At 41.8% G+C, this 26,671-nt stretch overlaps 1 protein-coding gene across 2 annotated transcripts in view; it reads left to right on the forward strand.

Annotated features, from left to right (window-relative positions):
• LOC134638441 (tetratricopeptide repeat protein 28-like) overlaps nucleotides 1-26,671 on the forward strand; it is a 178,096-nt gene that overhangs the window by 28,639 nt on the left and 122,786 nt on the right. The window lies entirely within an intron of this gene.

Consider the following 26,671-nt stretch of genomic DNA (forward strand, 5'->3'; position numbering starts at 1 on the left):
AATCCACAGTAAAACTGCTGGAGTTAAATACAGACACCAAACTCCTCTGGATAGATTTCCGGCCTGCAGCGGTGTCCAGTAATATCTCTTTTTAACTAACTGAAGAAATGCGAACAGTTGTTTAATATTTAGCATAAACAACACAGGTTATATTGTAGATTTTCCACACAATGCAGCAGCCGATACAGCTTCTTTCTGCTCAAGGTGGCAGCCCTCCCACCTCCACAACCTCTCTGAGGCTTGCGAGTGATAAAACATGCATTCAGAGACCTTGGGAATTCACACACATCTGTGCCTTTTCTTTTGCACACACTGTTAAACACAGTGTATGCAGATAGAGATCTCGGTGTGAGGCATTTACAAACAACTGGCACTCTGAGCTGGAGCTCTGTTTGAATTTCAACACAAGGAGCATTACTGCATTAAGCTCTATTAATGTCAGGGTGCCAATTTCTGCCAGATGTGCTCAAATACCAGGACAGATATTGAGAAATTCATTCATTTGTTGGTGTTTCTCCCAGTCATGATAGAAACCTGTATGTTGCTTTAGATATTGCAGTGAGGATAGTAATAAAGATGGATTAAAAATCATAGAGTTGTTGTAAGAAAGCAATTGATTTAAATGTCAGGGTGCATCTCACCCCTCCCCCTGTCTCGCTTTATTGGATATTGTCACTGGAATTGTGTGCAGTGAGTGCTCCTGGGAGACTCAGTCAAGCTCGGAGATCCTTGCAGAGGGCTGGCGTGGAAGGGACTTGGGGGGAGGCATGGTGCTAACATCAATAATTCACTATGGTATTGCTAGGGAAACAGGATGTGAAGGTATATGGGAGTCAAGACCAATGCGAATAACATCTCTGCAAGCACCGTGCAAATGAACCAAATCCAAGACCCGCCATTTATTTTCATAGCATTTCACAGCGGTATAAATATATTGAGCTCATAAAAAACCTTAATGATTGCATTGATTTCAAAGGAGCTGTTTTTTTTTTTTCTTCAGCTTGTGTCCCACAAGCAGAGAGTTTAATTTACTGGTGTAGAGGCTTCTGGTTTTTATAAACCTTGTAGCTGAGAGACGACGAGAAAGGTACAGGGAGCCCGAAAGAGCACAGGGCTATTTCCCAGGCCTGCTTATTAAATTTCCAATCATGGCCTGTGGTGCAATGGCATTACCACCATAAAACACCTCTTTGCTATGTAGCCGTCTGGGCAGAAATTGCTATTGCTGTGTGGAAACTTGAGCGTTTCCTTAACATTGATTTCTGTCGAGATGAGAGGGAGGGAAATAGAGTTTAGACTATCATTAAAACAGAAACACGGAGGAATTCCTGTGAACTGCACACATTAGCTCTAGCTTTTTGTAGCCCCTACCACAGGTGCTGAGTGGGCTTTATGAAGCGTTCCCTCTTGTTTTTTTGGCTGCTCATTCTGGCTGCTAGGAGCCGGTCCCTGTTATTGATATGCAGTTGGCCTAATCCATTACTGTGCTGATTGCCAGTGTGATTTCTGTGACACCCTTTCCCAGGCTTGGGTCAATTACAAAGCAGGCAGTAAATGTATCAGCTACAGAGCAATAAGTCAACTGATTACCTTTCTGATAAACTGTAAATCTGCTTATGATTTAGGATCTATGTTGATGACGATGAAAGCGAGATTGAGCTCTTATTTCATAGTCTAACATTAGACTACCTTTATCGTGCGCCCAGCACTAGTGTCTTGCTGCTTTTTCATCTTATCCCCACTCCCCAGTGATGCTCTCCCTCCCTCTTGCCCCTCCACAATTTTCTCATTAGTGATTAGAGCAGAGTTTCCATTTCCAGGCTATTGACTGTGCCGTTGGAAGCTGAGAGCCCATTACATACGTTGCTCCCACTAATTGTTTCCAGTCATAATGAAGTTCCTCACAGTGGAGGAATGGTAGTTAAGGAGCATTAGGTCATAGACACGGACAGCACAGAACTTTTAATGCAACATACCTGCTGTTTGGTCACAGCCATTCACCTTCTAACTGTGTATTAATTTACTCAGTATGCTTTCGCCTAGAAAGGCCAGAGCCGATTCGTTTTGCTCTTCACTTATGTATTTATTTGGACGGCGGACAGAAATCCGTCTACGGCCAGCAGTGAGGTATGTAGTGTCAGTGCAGGTTATCTGTGGAGCACAGGTCCTCGCCGTCGAGGATTAGATCACAGCAACACGGCGTGACAGAAGTCCCTTTCTCTTCATTCTTGTTCTCTTAAAGTCACTCCTGGCTGTTTGTTGCTCTGGGTGGCTCTCCTCTGTCTACAAACAGTACACATTTCATGAATGGCACACCATCCATCCATTCATTTTCACATCACTTATCCTGGATTTGGTTCACATGGATCAGCGGGAGCATAAGAGCAACCAGATATTCTTTTCTGCCATCACCGCCCTCCAGTTCCTCTTGGCGTTCACCCAGTATACCCTCAGATCTAAGCTGGTGTTTCTTCCCAGTAAATTAAGCTGGGCACATCTTCAAGAAAAGGAGGCCAAGAGGTGGTATTTCTTGGTCCCTACATGTGATGGATATTGATAAGATTTTTTTTATATGAGTGCCATTATTGATTCTGCTTATAGATCTTCTTCTTTATTGATTCCAGATCAAGAAGTAGGAAAAACGTAGGCCCTCCAGAGATTGTTAGGATCTGCTCAGCTGTTTCATTTTCTTTTTTGGTGTAATAGTTTTGCAATGTGGAACTATCAGAAAAACAATGCCAGCATTGATGAAAGGAATTAATAAGCTTGGAGGCGTTTACCTCCACTGAAATGGACAGTTTGGTTCCAAAATGGAGCTGGTTTGTGATTCCAGTTTCACGTGCCTGCATTACCTCAACTGACTTATCTCATTGAAAAGGGTTCTTCCAAATCATTGCGAATTGTGAATTAATGTGAATTGGTAAAAAGACTGGCACTTTCATAGCTTACACACACACACACACACACACACACACACACACACACACACACACACACACACACACACACACACACACACACACACACGCACGCACGCTTTATTCTATGCCTTTAAAGGCTTTTCTATCATGGATGCACTCACCCTTTGACGGATGCCTCGGGGGAAATTTGGGATGCTGCGTGGACTGGAGGAGCTGGGGATTGAGCCACTGGCCTTCTGGTAGTTGGACAACCCACTCTATCTCCTGAACCACAGTCATGTGATAATTCTGTTATCAAATGTTCAACTAACACCCATTTAAACTTTATGTAGCTTTTCATTACGGTCTGCTTTTTTCAGTGCTGATGCTAAAATGCACCAGTGAGTGTTTGAAGTTGGTAAATTAAGAGCTTTACTGCCACAGAGTTGATTCCAGTTCCAGCCTGCGTCATGGTCCACTTACCGTGTAAATTGTGAGCACAACGGGCTCTGAGTTTGCTTCACCTTTTGCCATTGAATTATAGATCTGAAAACTTTCGTGTGACAGATAACATGCTATTGGCTCAAAAATAGACAGAACTGTGTGGCCACTAGTAAGAAGAGCACAAATGCTGCATTGGGAGTAGTTTTGGTCTGGGAAAGAAACTGCAACACTTCTCCACATGTGTGCTGTCTTTGATATGGAATGAAAAATACAGCAAACTGCAGAACCTGAAAGCTTTTCTCTGATTTCCAACTTATTTGAGTCCCGATTAAGAACTGAGTCTTCTTCCAAATGCATTCATCACATAAAAGCAAAATCAGCTTGGTCCATTTTCTGCTGATCCACTTGAAGAGAAATGAGCTGGGTTTTTGAAAAAAGACTAGAAAACTCTCTAAATTTGAATAAAATGATAGTGACATTGCCCTTTTTAAAATTTCTGTTCACATAAAGTAGGCATACATTATCCACGTTAGCCTAAATGCCATGGATTCAGCAGTCTTGGCCTTTTGCTTTGTCTTTCATTAACATAGAAAGTCCTTCTGAATAGATGCTCTGTGTCCCATGACTTGATGAGATGTGGTCTTTGTTATTGAAAGCATAGGTAAAATCCGATGCTGTATTCAGAGCCAAAATGACACAGAATAAATACTTCCCAAGCTGTGTCACTTTATCCAGAGTGCAGGCCAAGAAGAAAATTGCTTTGTTCCTGACACTACTGGCGTGAATCATCTTGCCTTATGCCAGCACTGAAATGGAGCCCAGTGACTACTCATACATTTAATTCTCTGACTTTCTGTATATTCGGCCATGCACGAGAACATCACGCTCAGCCGCTCGGATCACGGGGCCGCACGTTGTTCAAACACAGAGTCACAGCATGCCAAGGGATGACAGGCTGTGTGAAATGGAGAGTGATGACACCAGTACAAAACAGGGGTCTGGTTGAGATGACCCTTAAACATGGCAGAATACTCTCGGCTCCAGTCAAGTGTTTAAAAAAGCTTTTTCTCCTCGATCTCAGGCTGCTGGCTCACCTACACGCTGCTCACTCTCTTACCCGCCTCATAAATATACTGTCGATGCTTCTCTCCGTGTCACATCTTTCTCTCGCCACAAAAGACATGTAATGTGACTTCTGGGCAGTAACATCACTCATCGTATTATGATGTAAGGACCTCATAATTTTATGGTACATACATCAGAAAACAGCGTGTCATTGTAAAGCCTTGCTTGGCTCCAGGGTAGGAGCACATACACAGCTGGAGTCTGCTTAGCAGAATCGGTGCTTCACTGAACCCCCCGAATGATAAAATGCAGTATTTTGTCTTAGAAATGGTCAGTATCTTATTCTTATTCACCTTGCACTTTCCCCTACGCTTTTACCTCCTTTTCCCGCCTCTTACGCACAGCCTAATACATTTCTGTAGGAAAGATGAACTGGAGCTTGCACCCCGGCAAAAGTAAATAACCGAGCGCATGAATTATTGATGAGGTGCAGGACCTTTTTTTTTCTGGAAGCCCATCTTGATGTTTTTAACTTAAAGCTCTCAGTTGCAGGATTCCTATCTGCATGCATATAAACCTGCACGTGTGCATGGTTTTTACTATTCAAAATGATGCAGATTTCTGGGATTTGGCTACATCTAATTCGAATCTGCTCTTGAGTTTAGGTCACATGGGCCCGTTTCACACACTTTGACTTAAAGAAACTCTGCTGTGTTTTTGCCCACTGGTAGCACAATGGGCAGCGTTTTCTGTGAGAGTCCACACAGTGTTTGCTCTAATATGTGCATATACACAAACACAGTGGAATAGCTTCCTGATAGTCATTTGACATTTTCCCATTGATCTACAGGTGGTGACCATTCAGCAGTGTGCTAGTGAAGACCGCTTACAAGTAAACATGTGGGTTTCAAAGAAATTGTCTGTGTAAATGTTTCATTGTAAGCAGAAGAACGGGAATTCAGGGTCTCGAGGATATACAAAAAGCGTTTTGGTGAGTAACTCTGAATGTAAACAGGCACTTTGTTTATTTACAAGAAACTGTAAAGGGCACCTGACCTGAGAACTAAAATGAGGACCTGATGATCTGACTTGCCTTGAAAGCAACAACATTCACACAGTTTTTTAGAGAATAAATCTTGTAGCACAACCATTAAGGTTCTTTTAAAGGGCATTAGCTGTAATTTTTAAAGTAAAGTGCTCAGATGCCGTAGTGATGCGCTGCAGCTGGACGCTGGAAAGCAGCGCAGTAAAATTCATTTGCACGTTCTTGTAAATCATGTTTGAAGTTTTCTGTTACTGTGATCGCTTCTTTTGTGTTATGCCATAGTGAATGCGTCTATGACAGAGAACTGTGTAATTTCACACAGCATATATACTGTATGGAGTTCATACTGAGACCACATAATTTTTGTGTGATTTGGTTGGCTGTTTTAGTAGGTTGCAAATGTTTAAAGACTGTTTTTTTTTTTTTTTTTTTTGAATGGCTGGCAATTTTCAATTCAATTTTATTTATATAGTGACAAATCACAACAACAGTCACCTCAAGGAGCTTTATATTGTAAGGTAAAGACCCTACAATAATACAGAGAAAACCCCAACACTCAGGTGACTCCCTATAAGCAAGCACTTAGCGACAGTGGGAAGGAAAAACTCCTTTTAACTGGAAGAAACCTCCGGCAGAACCAAGCTCAGGGAGGGGCAGCCCTGTGCTGTGAGCAGCTGGGAGTAAAGGGACGGAGACAGGACAAAAAACATGATGTGGATGAGAGCCAGTGATAATAACTCCTGATTGGTGTTTAAACATATGGGGAGCTGAAAGAGGTGAGCAGTGCTAATTTTGACAGCAAATTTTGATTCAGTTTTAGTCACAATTTGAGCATCTAAATTCTTTTAGTTTTAGTGTAGTGTTAGTTTATTAAATATCAAAAGATAATTGTAGACTAAATCTAAAGTTGATTGAGTTGACTAAAAGATAAAGTGTAAACGTTTGTCATGCTTTTACCGGTGAAGAGTTTCTCTATGCTGTTAACAAAGCATCTTATTTCCTTGACATCAAATGTGAAATGTCTAAATATGTCTCCTCTTCTCTTGGAGCATGGAAGCCAGTTGTACTGTTTCCCAAATAAAAGCTGAGCTGTGCAGATCTAATGTGTAAACTTACTGTACAAGGAAACTACTTCTGACTGGCTCATCACTTTTCCAAACCACCTAATTAACTCTGATTGGGTTTCATTTCTTTAGACTATTCTCATCTTGTTTTTATTAATTGACAAAAGTATCATTACATTTTGTCATAGTTATTCTTTCCTTGTGCGTTAGTTTTTATGTAGTTATCATCTTGTTTTTGTTGTTGTCAAAATGGTGATAAAAATTGAAATTGAAATTAATACTGGAGGTGAGTGAAGGAGAAACAAGTGCATCATGGGAAGCCCTTTGCTCTTTTTTATGAAAAGGGAAAGCTTTAAGTCTATTCTTAAAAGTAGTTATCATCCTCCCAAACCCAAGCTTCTCCCCAAGAAGAGCCAGCTTTGCTGTAAGTTGAGGATTTGCTGTGAAGATATTTATCCTACAGTAACACGAGGGAAAACTGGTTGGAGACCTGGTTGGTGGCACAACCAAAATTACTGCAATCGTATGTAGTGAGCTCGAAGTGGTTGCCTCAAAGACGGAGACCAAGTCTGCGACCACTCGCAATCAGCTGCCATCTCCAAAGTAACAGCGATAATATGGCAAAAAGATGGAGTCAGTCTACTATCACTTTATAATTGAAGGAGGTCAAGTTTTCAATTACATACAATCTTTTCGTGATAACATATGAATAACTGTGATAAATGTGCAATCAAAAAATCTGTTGCTGTGTGCATGTACAAATAAATTCACATTAATGACTTACATTCAGAGTCCCACCCATTCAGAAATTCCTCAACAGTGAATAATGTAACTACAAAATGACATAGTTCCCCACCGTTCATGCAGGAATATAAGCAGAATCCAACCAGTTGGTAAACAGTTGAGTTGAGTCCCCTGTTGCAAGTAGATCCGGTGCAGTCACTGACACAAAGTCAGAGGGATAGCAACGTGTTGGCAATCGGTCTGTGTTTCTAAATTACTTTTGGAAAAAAAATAAATAAATAAATCACAAAGCAACCACTAATTTTTCCCTAGTTGCAAGGAGGTTTTTCTCTCTAGTGTGACTGTACAATAATAGCTGATATATTGTAACAGAATGCTCCTAAAGATTTCTACCATATTGTATCCTAAACCTATGTCCTGTTTTCCTGGAAGCACATGCACGCAGGAGTAGATGGCAACATGCTGAGCAGGATGATCAAAAAGCTGATGCAAACAAGGAATTTAATTTAGAGCCACTGAGAGAAGTGTACAGTAGAGCTATTCTCTGCGGCTCATATCAGCACGGGCAATTTTGCTCACTTGATGATGCAATGTGAAAATCATTTCAGCAATAGCTTTACACTCCAGCGTATGTGGCGAGATCACGAGGACCTTTTTCTTACAGTTACACGCCACTTGGTGCTTGGCTTAACCTCTTTCCTTAAGTTGTGACCGTACAACGATACAAGAATATTATTATTTTTAAGTAATCCTGCATACATTTATACATTTATTATTCTTTAAAATTCCTTTTGTGCAGCTTAAACTTTTAGAAATTCAGACTTTGTGTTCAGTCATATTGAATCTCCGAGGAAACATCCCAGTTATTACAGGCGAATTAAGCAAGCGTTATCTGCAGAATAAAACTAATGACTGAACATTCACGCTGATGTTTGTCACAATACAGAATGACATTTCTCTGCATTGGTGCCATTCATATTCTTAATTGAATTTCATTACTCTGCCAATAAAGCACTTCACACTAACACAATCTGACCTCATCTGAAATTCATTATCTGCACCGTAAACATTTTTAGTTATTTATTTATTTTTGCATATATATTACACTCCTTTGCATCAAACGGTGCGCTGCCTATCTCAAGTCCTTTTAGCATTTTTCTTCATTTGCATCTGCCTCATATTTGTTTTAGCCCGAGAGACTGTTGACGTGGGGTAATGCAGCGCACGGAGACAGACGTCTCGCACGCCTGCCGGCCCCTCCGTATCCATCCGTCTGTCATGTTAACGACTTTAAATGCCGGCGCTTTGCATCTCTCTCACAGAGAGTAAAGTGTCATGCGGTGCCCCTGTGGTGCTGCCGCCCTAGAGCGATGTGGCACCAGAAAGTCTGCTTAATTATTTATGATATCAGTGAATTAAATAATAACTGTGCTTTGGATTTTCTTTTCTTTTTTTTACTATCCAGCTCTGTGATTTTGAGTGGTCAGTGATGTAATATATCAGCCTCTTTGCCCCTGAGTCTTTTGCTACAGCATTTTGATAAGTCATTAAACTGTATTACGCTGATGAATTATTCACATTTCCCTTTTACTCTTTCAGTTTCACTGTGCTGTACTCTGCATCCACTCTGTGCACCTCATGTGTGGCTTTCTTTTATTTTCTCCTCTATCTCAAAGTCTCCCAATTGTTTTTGGCTTCCTGGAACTGGATGCAAGGATGTTGGGGTGTTTGCAGCCAGCCTCACCCTCAGCCTTTTTTTTTTCACCCTCTTTCACTTGTTCATTTCACACTGATTCTCACCTTCCTCCCCTTTTCCACTTATTGTTAAGCCGGTGAATGACTCGGCTACCTTATCCACCCCCCTGTTCCTTTACCAGCTGGTTTAAAAATAAACAGGGTGGTGGTTTGGCAGTGGCGCTCTGTTCTAGTGTGTTGTAGGTAGCGTTGCACTGCCTGCTGCTCCAGATGCTCAAAATTACGCAGTCCACACTGCAGCCCCTTCGCTCGCTCAGGCTGCTTGCAGCTGCCACTGAAAGGCTGGGATTTCACAGACGCTCAGTCGGCGTTTCTTCACGGGCACCATGCACGAAATTACGCTACATTACTGCAGTTTCAGCACCCCAGAATCTTGCTCAGCGGGCTCTTTAAAAGACTATTCTTGACACATTTGAATAAGATAATGAATGAAGCAAATGTTGGAACACAGATGGGGCTTTTTAATGTTTCATCGGCTCATGAACGCAGTCCAATTACTAAAAAGATGAGATGTAAAGGATGTGTCGCTTTTCTCCCTCACTGTGACATTTGCTCGCACATGTAGTCCTTGCTTCTGGTCCAGTGAGAGCTTCACTGAGGGAGTCATATGAGCCCAGCACAACAATTAATCCTGCCACTCATCAGGAAGTTGCTTGAAAATAGCAGTGGTTTATAGTGGAATTATGCTCTGCACTAATTAGAGGGTTAGCACTGACAGCGTCAAGGAGAAATGGTGAACTGGAGCAATATCATGTGACAGAGTCTGCTAATGCCATCTTTTAAACACTGAGGAGAAGCAGACTCTGTCAATATTCCTCTGCCTCATTCATACTTTTTTTTTTTTTTTAACAAATCTCTTTTTTCCCCCCCGTTTGCCTTGCTCCATCCTTTTCTCCTCCACCCTTTCTTTTCTTGTCACCCAGCCAGCCCTCTGGCTGTGCGCGCCTCACAGTTGCCATGGTAATGATATAGTTTCTCATCTCTGTAATGTGATGTCTTATTAGCTTTCATTGGGGCGTGTGTCACTATTTTATTTCACGCGCCATTTGGTGAGCTTCGGTCTCCTGTTTGGAGAAAAAACCTCGTGGCTCAGAGGTGAGCAGTGAGTGTACTGACAGCACGGTGTGAACGTGGCAGTGTACGCGTGTCGGGGGTCCTGATGTTGAAGAAGGGGACAAGATTGAGTGAGGCACAGCAAAGGAGATATATGGGGCAACGCCTGCAGTAGCTGCATTACATTTTCTCCTCTGCATTAACCTGCAGAAAAGATGCAAATGTGAATAGTGATATCAATTGCACAGTGAAAGGCATGTTTGTCCCAGGGTAGCTCAGCCTCTCTCTCTGTGCTCTGTGAGGCTGGTACATCAGGGAGGGGGTTTCAGCTGCTACCCAGCAGGAGGCACTGTGTGTGTGTGCTTTCCACCATCCGCTGAAAAAGCACTTTATTTGTACTACAGTGCCTACTACACAGTATCTCCATCTGTCTTGCAAGGGTTTTGTCGTTGGGTTAGCTGACGGGCAGCACTGATCGCGGTGATCTTGTGTTAAAACCGCCACTGCTGTAGCTGCACTACATTCATTTGCACAGTATGTGTCCTTGATAATCAATTCCTCTATTTGCATTGTGTTGGCTTTGGAGACTGTGTCCTTTTCAGGTGCAATTACGCCTTATGTTTTTCCTCCTTTGTGTGCGTTTTGAAACGATGCTTTGAATGTCTGTGGAGAAAAAAGAAACTGTGGGAAGGGGGCTTCGATCAATAATCAGTCAATATCAGCCCAGATGCTACTGTCAAACACATCGATAAGGTTTCTCCGGTGGTGGTTTTCATCTCTCAGTATGTATTAACTGCCTCATGTTAGCCCGCAGGGCTTTTAAAAAATGACCCTCCTGCTTCATCTGCCCTGTCTTTGCAGATGCAGATGTCCGTACACGACTTCTGTTGAGAAGTGACAGCCAGTGCTGTGCGACTGTGACTATTGAACTGGCTATTGGGGTAGTAATTGCACATTGGCTCTCTTAATTTGCACAGGATTGCTGCAGCTGAATGAAGATGTTCAGTTCCTCACTATTTCCAATTTGAGAGTACTCTATATTTCAGTGGGTGGGGGGGTGTTAAATGATTTTCGGCAGCCAGGATGACATCTGTGTTTTGTACTCGAAATCTGCCTATTTTGTGGTGGAGGTGCTAGAGCTGGCATACCATCATGATTGTTTTTGTTGCAAGACAGAACATTTGGATGGACAATGAGAGCATCATAAAGAGCCATTTAATTTTGCAACATAACAATCGAGAAGAATTTCTTTAAGTTCTCGTGCATTCTCTGATTGACCGCTTGCCTCTTCAGTTTGTCAAACATTAAACCAAACTTAAAAGTCACAAGAGCATGCACAAGTATGTTTTTACCTTTTGAACTTTGTGGGGCAGCCTAACAACCACACCATGAGGTTTAATTTACACAGTCTCCACCCACCAAACTGTGCTGAAATACTCCTTTGAAGTTGCCTTGTAGTAGCTCCTAATAATGCTCTTAGAAACCTTCTTTTGGCTCTGATGATGAGGAGGTAGGTGACAAAAAATAATACTAAATCACATCTTCTGATATTCGTGAAAAGATCCTAAACATTCGTGGTCTAAATTAAGTGTATGTAGAGCTAGGACTAAGCCAAAACTTGGGAAGTCATGTTTGGGTGTCTCCTCTTAGGGTGCATTTTCTTTAAAAATGTATCCTCAACAAGCTCGTAGAGGAGGGATGGTGTGCTTTGGATGGCATCTGTTGTCTTTCCTTCTCCTCTGGGCGCCATGCCAGGCATTCGTTTGTCAGATGGCAGTGCTGGTAAGATGGAGGCTTCTAATATATCTTGACAGGTTCGCGCTGCACTCGCCTTGACTGGGCCATTTGTAGTATTTTCAGACCTTGGCACATTATAATTTGTATCTACATTTGTCAAATCAACATGCTGTTCATTTAGTAGTCTTACACCAGGAAGCAAGTCTGTTTAAAAACTGAATTAATGTCCTACACATAATGGACCTGAACTTTATGGCTGATTTAGGTTTAGCCAGCAAATCAATCTAAGAAATCTTAATTTACCTCTTGTGGAAAATAGACAGTGATGGCTTTATTGGCTGACTTTGAGACACTCTTTCCAGGACAAAGAAATGTTAAGTCTTTGTTATAAAGTAGCAACTTGACATCATCTTTTGCATTTTCTAGCTTTGTTACAGCACAGTCGGTCAACTGTTGGCAGTCCAAAAGACACACTATTCAGTCCAGGATCCTGCTTTACATAAAATCCAAAGTCTGCATGCGATAAAAAACTTCTGACAAAGTAATTTGTGAGCAAAAATGCTTTTCCATTTATTCCATTTCACCTCTAGGGCTTTGCACATACTTTAACTTATTTATGTTAGCTTCACTGATTCCAGAACTCAGTATGTGCCAATAAAACATTAAAAGGCAGTCTCTTTTAATATTTTGCATGCACGTTGCTCCTCTCACACAGCATGGAGAAGGGTGATGATGTAAGGAATGAATGTGCTGTGGGAAATAGTTTGAAACTCAACATCCTAAAAAATATTAAAGATAAATATTTGCGTGTGTCTTTGAGGAATCAGTTAAAAATATTATCAATGCAATAACACTAGTCATGAAATGGTATTGTTCACGCAATATCTGGATCGCCTGTCTGTGTTTTCATGCAGACTCGTTTCAGGCTGCAAGAGTTAATTATACGTTGTGTAAAAATGTGAAATTTGGAGGTGTCCACTCTTCAGCTCACTTCTCTGCTTGAGACAAGCAGATTTAGGTCAGTGAGATTTGGGGTTGGCAGAGGGACTGGAGAGCTTGTTCTGGACTGTCAGAGCTGCCCTGTATACCATCTGGATGGCTTGATAGTGCTGCAAAGCCAGTGATCCTCTTTTGAGGAGGATCTGCATAAAAAGATGCCTCCAGTGCAACTCTACCTCTGGTGTATCCAAACCAAACTTCACACATAATGGTACATACAGTGTATCCACCTTTGCGCGGGAGTATAACCTGGCATAACGGCTCCCAGGTGTCCAACAGTCACGACTCTGTGAATGTGTTAATCATCCGCTCTGTGCTCCAGAAAGTATTTTTTTTCTCCTTTAAACAGCTCTGAACATTCTTACTGCCTTCAGCCCCCTGTGTCAGTGCTGTCATGTCCGGGATGTCAAGACGATTTCCACAAAGTCGTTCAGGCAGTCACAACTTTCATGCTCAGAAGCAGCCCTTTATGCCTCAGTAGCAGCTAATCGCTACAGCGAGATGAAGACCGAACACTTAACACTGAAAGCTTTTACAGCCAGGATTCACTTGTCAGATTTGAGAGGTGTAAGGTGCGAGTTTGCATTCTCAGATATCAGTGTGTGCGCGCATGTGACAGACAGCTTGAATGTCGGTGTGAAAGCATCAGCTTCCCCACCTTTCTGCCTCTATTCAGCTCGCATTTCTCTCCAGTTCAGAGGGTTTCTGATAGAGCCAACTTAACAGAAATGCTTGAATAGCGAATGCGGCTGATGAGAAAATCCCCTTTTCTTTATTCCTAAATCCACTTCTTGTAGAGATGCCGTTTACTGTAGTAATCGTGCCTCAAGCACCACTTCTTCACAGCCTGTTGTGGAGCACTCTTCGTAAGTGGGAGGTGAAAATGAACATTGCCGTGGCACCAGTTATCGTACCTTTGATTTTTATCCCTGAGTGTTAATAAATTTCGTGTCAACTTTAATGAGCACATAATCCACTGATAATACAGACTAATTTAGTGTGTATTTTGAGTGTGTGTAATGAAGCCCAGACAGAGATTTATACACTGTTGTGCAGTTGGTGGCTTTATCAAGGCAGTGTGGTTGATAATACTTAAATGGATTAGTAGATCTAAGTGGTCTCCAGAAAGGTAAAGGTTCTGATTTTATGCTTTTTTCTGATTTATTCAGTCCTTACACTTTTTTACAACTTCAAACATCTTAGTTGTGCCTGTTATTGTGCAATTGTTCTTACTATATTTGGCACGCATATAATTTACAAAGTATGAGATTGTACTTGTTTGCTCTGTTGCGTGATGTCATTTTGCTTATCTCCACATGGACCACACACCGTGTGGAGTGAGTGTGATGAAAGACAATGGGTGATTGATGCACACAGAGCATCCACACATCTGTTGTGCTCTTCGGGGGGAGTTTTGAGGGATGCCCAGCCCCTTTGAGAGGTGCTGGGGTGTGGGAAGATGCAGTTGGGACACAGTGTGGAAACTCTGCAACTCTCAAAACACAGCTTTTCCCAACATTACATCATCTCCTGGTCTTTTTCTTCAACCACATCAAACGGTTCTCATGCTAGGCCTACTTAGCTGGGAAGGGCAGAAGTCTACTGGGCTTTTGGCAAGCCTGAAACACGGTCTTCTAGTATTCATGTTTTCTGGCACCTGTAAACCCTAAACCTGACCCAAAATGGAAGTCTTTGTTATATTTCAGACACTGCAGTTATTTAAAGCCAGTGGGCTGTTTGTTGTTTGCAGGACAGAAGTGCTGCTCCAGATGTTTGAACAGGAATATACAGGCATAGAGGCCTTTTGATTTAAATTTAAAAAATGTACAAAAACAATGCTATTACTTCACAGCATGGATGTTAGAATTAAACATTGTGGCTGTAAAAATGGATCACAAAATTCTACTCAGTTCAATTTTATTTATATAGCACCAAATCACAACAACAGTTGCCTCAAGGGTCTTTGTATTATAAGGTAATTGTGGTAAACCACAACAATCAAACGACAGTGGGAAGGAAAAACTCCCTTTTAACAGGAAAAACCCTCTGGTAGAACCAAACTCAGGGGGGGGCAGCCATCTGGCACGACTGGTTGGTGGTGAGGGGAGGGAGACAGGACAAAGCAGCAGGTCTTCACTGTGTTTAAAGCACTCTGTTGGATGGTTTAACAGGATCCAAAATCTGAGCCCCTTTAAAGCCCCAGTGCTTTAAAGAAGAGGCTTATATTGTTTGGTTTGAAGACATCCAAAAGCCACATTTCTTAAAGATGAGTTCAGGCTGACAGGTACAGTGATATTGTGTCTTTGGGGCCAATGCATCTATGATTTAGTGAATAAAAGTGTGGTTATTGATTCTATACATACATATCTGTATGTATATATGCAAAAACATACTGTACAGTGTGTTAGATACGTTGAAAAGAAAAGGGATAGTTTTAGCATCTGACTCTAAAGACTCTACTTGACTCTACAAAACCGTGGCCAGCTGTTATAAATAGTCTGCTTGATAGAAACAGTGGAGTGAAATCTGCTCTGCTGGACGCACAATGTAGTGACATCATTTCTAAATTATGCTCTATAAGAAAAAAATTTGGTATCAGTGCACATCGGCTAACACACACACAGTCCTGTGAAATAACTTCTCACAGGGCTTTACCATGCAGTACTCGGAGAACTAAGTACACCCTATGTCACGTAGTTTGCAGCACCAGCTATAGCTTCAACAACTTCACATTTGACTTTATCAGTGTCTCCAATCATTGTTGAGGAATTTTGGCGCGCTCTTTACAACATTGCTTCGGTTTTGCAAGCATTTGTTTATCCACAGCTCTCTTAAGGTCTCAACACAGCATTTCAATCAGGTTGAGATCTGAACTTTAACTGGGCCACTGCAACACCTCGATTCTTTTGTTTTTTAGTCTGTTGTAGATTTGCTCCTGTGTTTGGGATCCGAAAGGTTGACCTGCGCAGACTCCTTGCGATCAAAAGCTGTTGTGAGTGTGAAACACACTCAAGCTCTGAGCGAACATTTTGGTCACCACATGTTGCAATCTGTTGCAGAATGTGAAGACACAGAGCCACCTTTTTTTTTTTTTTTTTTTGTAGATGCAAAGAGGTCGTTGCCCTGTTTCTATTTGTGTGACTGAGCAATTAGCTTCCTCTGAATTAAGAGATAGTTTGGTCAAGCTAAGTGTGTTGGCTCAGCTAGCAGTGTCTCAGGATCGGGGTGCATGAGAGGGGCCCTCTTGTTTACAGTATTTCCAGAGTATTTTAATTTCTTTAATGAATTATTTGGTGTCTCTTTGTCGATACAATATTGCCTCCCAAAATATCATGATAGTATGCTCTATTGATTGTTTTCTCCCACCCCTAGCTACTGTGTTCTTTTTAGAGAGAAGAGGTTTTCTCCTTCCAAACAACTTGTTTGAAATTCAACATTTAACATGCTAAAATCTGAATGCTCCAGAAAACATCAAAACTTCTGCTTTTATAGAGGTGATCACACTCACTGAAGATCAGTCAATAAAATGCATGTGACTAGCAGCACCTGGCAGCTACTTATCCTGTTAATCAGTATGAAAACAGTAAGTGTGTGCTTAGTTTTTGCAGCACTGCACAGAGTCCTGATAAAACTCCTTTTTCACAAGACTTACATGCTGATATTGATATATCTTTGATAGGTCAGTACTGATCCATTATATCTGTTTCCTGGTCAGTGATTGTGGCTCTAGTGTTACGACTGGGCAACACAGCTTACACACTAGCTTGTTCCAAGCACACTGAACCAATGGTTTACCCCTCTTGTGTCCATTCATCCTCCCATTTTCCATCAAGTTTATCCCAGAGTGTGAAGTACTACTGTTCTGTCAGCACTGCTGTCATCTCCAAATTCTGTACAAGGTGTCCTTTGGCAGCTGGGCCTTGACACATTGTTATATGCCAAGAGATAACTAGCCACCATCAGGCGGGTGGAGAGGAGGTGGTGGAGTGAGTCAGGAGAGTGTCAGCCAGGGAACTGTGGTTTGGAAACTGTTCAAAACATTCAGAACTTTGTTTTGCTGTGTTTACATTTGCTGATTTGTGTATTTTTCTCTCATACCCCTCTTTTGTTTTACTTTCATGGTTAGGTTCAGTGGGTGTGGTAAAGTCGCCTTTTAGATAATTTCTTGTTTCAGTTTTGGTCACTAAAGACTATTTGCTTACAGTTAGGATTGACTGTGGTTTGAAATAGAACATTAAACCTGAAAATGATGTTTACTTAGAGTTGTGTAAATGTCATGCATCACTCCTTTGCAATCATCCATAAGTGCAAATTTTGAAATATTATTTAAATTTGCATTTGCTTAGGATTAGACTTAGCGTTGAAAAGGTAAACCTCTTAATAACGTTTTGCCTTTTACAATCCGGTGAGTTAAACATGATCTAAGTGTGATGTAAGGGGTTCTTTACAAACATCCATTAGCAACAAGCTGGAAATGACAGGCCAAAGGTCACCTTGTGTTTAATTTGGAGACGCCAGCAGCTTTGATAAAATGGCATTTTTGATGCACTGAGAGTGACAAAGGGCTGGTTTATAACCACCATTTAACTCTACCACTCTGAGTAGCTCTTTATCATGAGTCACGTCCAGGCTCATGAAATGATTGAATTCAACTAAGAATAAATCCAGAAAATGAGCCTTTTTCACTTGAAGCATCATCATAACAGCATCGTAATATTGGATTGCCTTTAGTTACAACACAGATTTTGTTCTGGCAAAAACAGGCCTCTGTTTTTCCAGTGCGTTTCAGCCGGTAGCTGGACGGTGATAGAGATGTTGTGATGTGATGAATGCTAAATCGAGTCAGATGAAGTGATGAGTCACAGAGGAGTGTGTCAGCGCTGAGGCTAACTGAAGGCTGCATCTGTATCTGGCCAAGCTGTATACCGAATGGGTGGGGGTGGGGGGGTGTAGTGTGAAGTGCAGGGTGCGAGTGGTGATGGATGAGGACTGAGCAATAGAGGGACGAGGCATGAAATAGAATGAGGATGAAGGACAGAGAAGTCCTGGCCGGGCCACGGAGGGGGAAGAAGAGTGCGAGACAGAGATGGAGAGACTGAGAGTCAAGAAAGAATGAGGGTCAGAGAAAGAGAGTAACCTACTCTCAAAACTGCTGATGTTTGCACTGCTTGCTCTCTGCTGCACGGTGGATTCTCACTTAAATTTGCATTTACTTAGACTGTATCAGGTGAGTGTATCAGCGGTGTGTTCTTTGCAAAGGCAAAGCCTTTACCTTTAAAACTTTTGACTTTTTAAAATCTCCCCAATTAGATTAGCGAGAGTATTAAAGCAGATGGCACTTTGAAAAGGTGAAGGCAACGTTTATGCATTCAGATACAGATTTGTTTGCATTGTTGAACCTCCAGTGGATTTAAAACCATTCTTTTTTTTATAGCTTGTTATTTGTTGCACAGATTACACCAGAGGACATCCTGCACATCAAGACTATTTATTTACATCACCGTCATCAGACTAAGAAACATGTTTAACTTATCAACCTGCCCCAAATTGAAATATTTTTGTCTGCCTCAGGCTTTCCGACACTAAGCAGGTGAACTGCAGAGCTGGGATTCAAAATAAAGAGTCTGATATCGTGCTGGGATGGAAAAGCTCAGCGGGGCGTGTGATTCACCATTTTTTTCCCCGCATCTTACATCAAGAAATAAAGTGCAGTCATATTCTTTACAGCGTCACGGTAATATGAATGTAAATATTTCACAGGTTTCATACTTGAGTGGAAACCTTTCTTCTGTGCTTTATCAACCGCAGTTCTAATGACCTTCCAAATAACCATCTATCCCGGACGTCCCGCTGTGGATCTACGAATCACTGCTGAATTGTGGGTGAAATGTAGCTTTCCTTCCGGCTGTGAGCTGTCACGATCTGTTTGAGAAACGCGAGATTGTATTCATGCGTGCACGCATGCTTACATGCTGTACTCTCTCTCCTACACACACGCGCGCCCACACACACACACACACACACATACAGTGTGGAAACACAGACAGGCGGATTCATCAGTCACTGAGCCTCACAGAGGGTGGTCGCTTAAAGGAAGGAGTGTCCTCTCTGTCTCTTACGGTTCCTCTCTTACTTTAGCTCTCAACAATTAGTTTATCTGTCACACCCCGTCCCTCCTCAGTTTTAATCCACTGCTCTCACTCTTCTGGGCTACTTTAGCGCGTCCTGACCTTATTTAAGGTTGTGTTTGTTTCTTTGGCCGACCAGTCGGGGCGAGGGATCGGATGTTAGCAGGCTAGCCAGATGGCTGGGACTGGAGCAGACCCACTGGCCAAACTGGTAGCTGTGGTAGCAGACAGCAGCTCTGTGGGGAGCAGTTTCAGCACCACTGCTACTCCTGGCCCAAAAATGCTAATTAGCCATCTTTTGACAGGTGTATGGACAGTCCTGGGTTTTGTGTTACAGCCTTAGAGTGGACTTAGAGTCATTTTGTCCCAGGTGTATTTTTCCCGGGACTCTTTTCTTGCAGACTCTTAGCTGACAGGAGCTTGAGCTGGAGTGGGATGAAGATGATTTGAGTAGAAAAGTCAAACAGAAGACAAGGAGGTTTGACAGCAGGGGAGGAAGCTGGTGGGGGTGAGAGGCAGCATGTGTGAAGAGTCTGATAGGAATGGACTGGAGCATTTCTGTCCTTGGAGTGGAGTCAAACCCCCCTACGACTTCCCTCTTCCGCTAGATCAGTTACCGAGCCGCTACATGCGTATCAATACGCCGTACTTCTCTCAAAGTGTTTGCCGTACCTTGCCCGAGGATATCCTGTTAGCCACCTGTTAATAAAGGATCTCGAATCATAAAAGTGCGCTTTACATAACCCTCGTCTCAAAGGAAGCAGAGAGCACAGCTGTTTGACTCAGCCACACTCGAAAAACATCGCCTGCATGCAAATGAAGTCATCTTGCTGATGCATTAGAGCACTGCCTGCTATCTGAGTGGTCAGGGTGAAGGAAGACAACTAATCAGGGCAACAACAGCACTACTTTCCTGTATCTGAGCTCTCTGTATTTCAACCCGTAAGTCAGGTGTTGAGATGAAAAAGAGGCCCGCCTGTGCTACATGGCTAATTTAAAGGATTATCACCTGTTCTACCAAGACACATTAATCCTAATCCGACTTTAACCCCTTTGATCTCAAGTCAGAGTGATTTAAGGAGTAGACTGGCCTAATCTCTTCACAGCAGTGATCACGAGCTACGTGCGCTCGATGGGACAGGAAGCGTCACGCTAAAGCATCTACTGTACTCAACACCCCAACTTTGTGTTTCTACCAATTGCCACTCTGCATAAGTAAGGACTTTTTACTGAGTCCATTTTATTATTTTTAAATCTCCTCGCTTCAAAAGAGTTCATTCTCAACTGATGTGCTCTCGCAGGATTAGATTAGTGAGGGCAGGAAGAGCTGTCATTGGCATAATAAGCCTTAAGTATTAAGGTATTATGGTATAATTATTGAGGAAAAAATACTTTGTTAAAGCAAATCACAGTCTCTTGTCTGGCTTTCATGAATTTGCCTTTAACAACTTTGAGTAACCAAAGCGAGGATTTTATGAGTACTCAAATATTTGCACAGTTAGTTTCAATTAATTGTAGTCTGCTCAAGAGATCATCAGTCATAAATTGTAGCTTTAATGCTTTAATGTGCATGGTATGATTACCAGACTGTGGTATGACTTTGTGTGTGTGTATGTGTGCATGTGTAGGAGTGTGACGGTAACACATGGATACATTTGATATGAGAGAGAAAGGAAAAAGAGACTGGGAAATTTTAGATAGATTTGGTGTGGTAGTGATGGTGGGAAGAAAGGTAATTGAAAAAGAGAGGCATACTTTTGGTTTTGGGGCTTTTCTAAATGAGGGAGTAGAGATGGGTGGGTCTGGCCACAGCATGGTTTTGTGTGTTTTTATGTGTGTGTATATTTGTATTCGTGGAAGCAGATAGACACAAACACATTCGAATGCATTGTCCTGTTCCATCTCTAAGTTTAGTGTATAGACTGAGGGGGACCACACAGGATCTCGGTCTCATGCGTTGGAGTGTGTGGCAACACTGTTATTATTGATCCTGCCACAGACGTCAAACCCCAGTGCTTATTTAACTGCCGGTCTGATTGAAACAATATGCTGGAGCCCGTTTCATCCGTGTCCAAGACCACTGAATTATTAAACACATCTCCAAAGCAAAGGTCTCTCTCTTTGCACAAAGTCGGAACAGAAATGCACTGCCGAGGGACTCCGGGGGATAAACAAGCCCTTCTTCATTAGTGTGATTGGAAGACGGAAAAGGAAGATGAGAAAATTAGTGGATGGGACTTAAGGAGAATAAAAAGATTATAATCGTGTGTCTTTATCACACATTAAGATTGTGAGGAATCACTGATTAAACTCTAGAATGTTTCAAAAAGAAAAAGAGCTTTTAATTGCATAATCACATGCTGTGTAGACTACAGATAAGAGTGTTTATGTTTCCTTTGTGGAAATAACATGGGCTTTTGGGTACATCAGGACATGGTTAAAACACCCCAGAGGCCTCTGTTAAATTATTTATGAATAGATGCATGGATGTTCTATGTTGGAGAGATGTTTTATGGCTTCAACTCACAAGTTGCAAATTAACTGCAATACGCACACTGGCTGACACATTTGACTCGTGATTATAACTCAAACCACAGATTTCTTTCTCTTTTTCTTTCACCGTTTTATTGTTTAGCACTGATACTTGTTTTTACTTCTTACTCATTGGCAGGTTTATCAAGACATGTCACAGTTTCAAGCACATGAGCCAAAAATGGAATGAGATTTCTAGACCTAAACTTTCAAAGAGATGCAAAGTGTTGCTAAGCTTATGGTAGAAGAAATGGGTTTTGCCATCATGTTAGCGGTAAAACCCAAATGACATTATTAGCTGATGTCTTGATGCATGCTCAATCATCCAGGTAAGTAAATCCCAAAAGGTTGATTCTGTTCATCTGGACGTAGCGATTTCAGTGGGAGAAATGTTTCGTCACTCACCCAAAGTGACTTCTTCAGTTTCAGCTGATTGCAGGTTTCCCCAACCTCACAGCCCATTTTTCATTCAGTGGTATAACTTCAGTTATTGTGCAAATGTACTGTTTATAGGGCTGGGGAAACCTGCAGTCAGCTGAGACTGAAGAAGTCACTTTGGATGAGTGACGAAACGTTTCTCCCACTGAAATCGCTACGTCCAGATGAACAGAATCAACCTTTTGGGACTATTGGCTGATATTAGCTATAACGGGTAAAATAAGTACTGAACATCTAACCAATTTCTAAATATATTTCTAAAGTCGATAACAACCCATCCAATTCAAACATGCAAAGAAATCAAACTATAGAAACACAACAATCAGGTGATTGGAGCACAGTGTGAACAAGTAAATATGTCAATTAACACATCTTCTCTTTATGTTTTATGTGCAGCTTGTGTATCAGAATATCGGATTTTTGCATCACCAATGATTAGTATCTGTATCAGTGTTACAAATAATGTATCAGTTAGAAAAAAAATCATGTTGTTTGATAAATGGGATCATAATCTGAACATATAACCTGCTTGGTTAGCACACATAATGATAAAAACTGTAGAGTTTAATGTGCCGGGGTTACAGTTAAATAAAGATAACAGTGTCTCTTTGTTGTGTTTTATTTTGCTCTGTGTCTTTGGCACTTGCTCTTACACTGTAGACACTGAACTGGAACAAGTGATGTTCTTATATGTTTTTGTGGGAAGACAGTTATGTGTCTCTGTGATACATATATGCTCTCTTCTTATACTGGAAAATATCTTTAAATCTAAGAAGGTGACGCACGTTCCCACTCAGACAAACTGGTAATTGCATTTGCTATAATGATGCAGCTGCCAACACAAGGATTCAGCCTAGTTTTTTTTTGCACTGGTGAGCAAATATTTTGCCCTGTTCCTCACTGTAGTCTGACTTCATGTAAATTGGTTCTTCTACAAAGACTCAGTGATGTTGGTCAGGATGTGACACGAAGACCCAGCAAACAAATAAGATTTGGGACGGTTTTCAGGGCCTGTGACATCAGCCTTAGCTTGGGGGCACATTGGGTGGTCAATGCATGTGACCTTCTCATAGCGGGGGCTCCATAACCCCTATCCATCCCTATTAGAGGACACTTATCAGGGACAGCAGCCAGAGTGACACACTCCCAGCTGGGCTTCCCTGGAGAAAATACTGTGAAGCGCAGGGATAAATCCCCACAGTGCACTGAGGTGTGTTTCTGTGTATGCGTGCATGTATATGTCTGTACGTGTGTGTGTGTGTGTGTGTGTGTGTGTGTGTGTGTGTGTGTGTGTGTGTGTGTGGTTGTGTGTATGAGTTGCTCTCTGCAGATAGGACCCTGTGACTCTGAGATATGCACAGGCTCATTAATTAGAAGCTCTCATTATCCCCCCTCAGGCTCCAGACACTTAATCAACACCAAGCTCAAACTAAGACACATGCATGCACGCACTCACACACACACACACATGAACAGCCATCTCACAGAGTCCACAGCAGGCTCCATTCTGACACAACATCATCTAAGAATACAGCTGTGTAAAAGAGGTGAATGAGTAAATGCTGATGAGGGTTATTTGTTTTCAGTGATGTACGGCACAGCAGAGTGGTGGGTGTCATTGCTGTTTAACACTTTTATTGTTCTAATGTTGTTAAGCATTTCAAAACAGATTCATCCGTCTGCCATGTCGCGCAGTGGAAGCAATCCGTCAAATACCGTAAATTATATTCTTATGTTTTAAATTTCGATGCTGGAACAAATGAGCTTTCAAGACTTTTTGCTTTATGAATCTCGAATGCCTGCGAGGTTTACCAAATGTCTGTTCTGCCGTCTTCCAACATGAAGCACTGACACTTTATAGCTACCGAACAGCACGGTGACTGCCATGTTTGTACTGTTACGTTAACCTGTAAATATATCTGTACAGGGGATGTTAGACATTACATATCCTTGTGTTTGTGTGTGTTAGTGTGTGTGCTTTACTGGTTTAAAACCTCAGCCCCTAAAATTAAAAGGATGCTGTTTTTTCAGAGAGGGGATGGACGGTGCTCAGCAACACTCTGATGTTGGGACTTCAGAGTGAGAGCCTGTGCTGGGGTAAATTACACTCAGACATTTGGAAGAGCTTTTGGATCGCTATTCTTCAGTCGTGTGTTAAATACCTTTTCAGTTCTCCTTCTATTCAGTCGCAAATTTCGACAGACAGGTTGCCAGCTCTAATAATACTTCTGGGTGGAGCCTCAGAGAGTGTGTTTAAGCAGTTCAGATTTATGATGGGATGATTCCTCCTCCACCCAGTTATGAAGTTGTGGAAGAGCGTTCTTCCAGCTATGAAGTATAAGGCATTTAGCAAATAAGACGGGGAATGCTGTGAGCTCAGCTCAGTAGAATGACTTACATGTACAGTTAATAGTCAAATTTCACTTTTAAGAAATGGCTTTAAATGCACCTGTGCAAGATGAGGTCAGTTTGGGACATAAAGCGTCTGAACAAGGCTGCCTGGGTGTTGATTGCACCCGATCGGGCTATGTCAGATCTGAACCAAGAGTTTGACCAAATTAAATGTGTGGCTTGTGGAAAAGTTTAGCAGCTATGAGGCATTTTACTAGAAACATTTTATGATTAAGTGATGCAATGACATCCCTGAAGTGGCGCCTCTCTAAACATTTTGCCTTCGCAATCCTCAGTGACGACATTGGCTCACAGTGTTGTATCACAGCAGTGCAAACTTTTGTAGTAGTACAGCAACAGACCTTTGCGCCTTACTTGAATTAGTTTTACTGTAATGCAGTTGTCCAACGCTAGCAGATGAGCCTAACTCACCAACCCTCTGAACAAAACAAACAGCGGAGACATTTTTGAGGGCGTTATTGGCAAGAACAAGAAAAGGAAGCGCAAACTTTTAAACAGCTCCAAGTTGTGGAAAATGAAAGAGGGGGGAGAGTTGGGGGCGGGGGTTGGTTGTTTCCCTCTGAAGGCTGGAGTCTGATTTCCTGTGCGGCTGTGATTGGGAAAGCAGAGGCACGCACAGGGAGCCTGCTTCTGTATGGAGATGCCAGATGACAGGCTGTTGCTGAACAGCGCGCTGAGCTGGCCTTTGATTGGTCATCAAAAACGCCTTTTATGAAACAATCTCCTGTGTAAACCTGCTTTAGAAAGTGGGGCTTTAATGTGTGAGCGTGCGTGTGTGGATGAAAGAGAGCACAAGTGTAAATAGTATCTTAGTGGTGTGGTGTGCTGCACAGACCCAACAGGAGTCATTTGTGGCCATGGGAATACAAGCTAGGGAAAAACATAGACACTGTATAATATAGGCACACATAACTCCCACCTCTCTTGACTACAAATGTGTGCTTTGATCACAGTGCCAGCTGCGGATGCGGATGCAGTGACAGTGTTTATGTTCATCCGAGTGTTTCACAGACTCATTTTGCACAGCAGGAGTTTGTCCATCGGGCCATATGTCAGCTTCGCCCCTCCTCCTGCTGCCTTTTGTTATCTTGGTGACCCCTAGGTGCACTGCGGACCCAGCTGACCCTGAAGACACACTAGTTTATTGACAAACTCACAGCTCCATAGAGTCAATTACCTAAACCAATTTAAATCACAAGCCTACTGGTTAAACTGGTTTCACCTGCACTTCAATATTGACCATTTCTTCAATCCAGCTTTCCCTTTACTTTGAGATCATTTCTGAAAAATAGAGAGAGGAGCTTTTATTGTTACTCTCTTAGTGCTCAATCATGTATCTGGTGATGAGTAGTCTATGTTTTTGCTGCAGGAGCTGGGTTCAGCATCATTAGATATGTTTTTCTGATGATAGCAGTGGTGCACTGATTGAAAAATTCTGGGTATTTCTAATGTTTATTTTTAGGGTTTTTTGTTGTTCCTCTTTTATTATCAGGCAACAAAAGCAATATTCATTATAAATGAATACCTGAACTGTTGTAAAAGTTTTGAGCCCCTCATGACACTATTGTTGAAAGAGCACTTTTAATCATAGAATTTTATAAAACTGAATCACAGATTAGAAGATTAGAAACAGGTATAAAGGCCAGTGGCAGAACGAGACACTGATAATTCAACACATCGCCTGCTGATAGTCATTCTTCTTCAGTGTGTCTCTGATGGTGATTCCAGTGTGTTGTTTGTTATCATTTCCTCTGTTCTTAATTTAAAAGAAGCAGGTATTTTTAAACCGTGCTCACCAATAATATTTTGCAATGTCAGATCTCTGATGTGCGGTAACATATTGCACAGTTTATTGCATCTGACAGTTCCTCTCAGCAGGAAGAAACACGTAAAGTGTATAGAAACAGGGCTGTAGCTGTCTCCAGTGTCCAAGGCTCTCTGTCCTTTGTAAACTGTACCCTTTATGTGTGAATTCAGTCTCTTCTTGCCATGAAAATATTCAAAATAATCAAGGACAGTAGCTTCTATTGAGAATGATCAAGGCAGCAAGCTCATGCAGCAGCACTGTGTAGTGTTATTTGAATTTTTTGAGCTTATTCACACCCGTTTATACTGTGATGACCTGCTAACCAGATTCACTCTATCATTTTTCTTTGTGTGAGGTTGGACACTTACATTTTTAGTGACCTAAGGTCAACAGTCGTCCCTCTTTATGTGGGGGTGCACAGCATTACCAGTCCAATTATCCCACATATTTAAACAATATCCAACATTTTGAATGTCTGTTGTTTACAAAAGTGAACACAGCGTTGCAGAAAATGTGAAAGAGAAAGCGATGGATGCATCGCTGCTGCG

The sequence above is a fragment of the Pelmatolapia mariae genome, linkage group LG12 (genome assembly GCF_036321145.2).
Source record: "Pelmatolapia mariae isolate MD_Pm_ZW linkage group LG12, Pm_UMD_F_2, whole genome shotgun sequence".
Classification (NCBI taxonomy): Eukaryota; Metazoa; Chordata; class Actinopteri; order Cichliformes; family Cichlidae; genus Pelmatolapia; species Pelmatolapia mariae.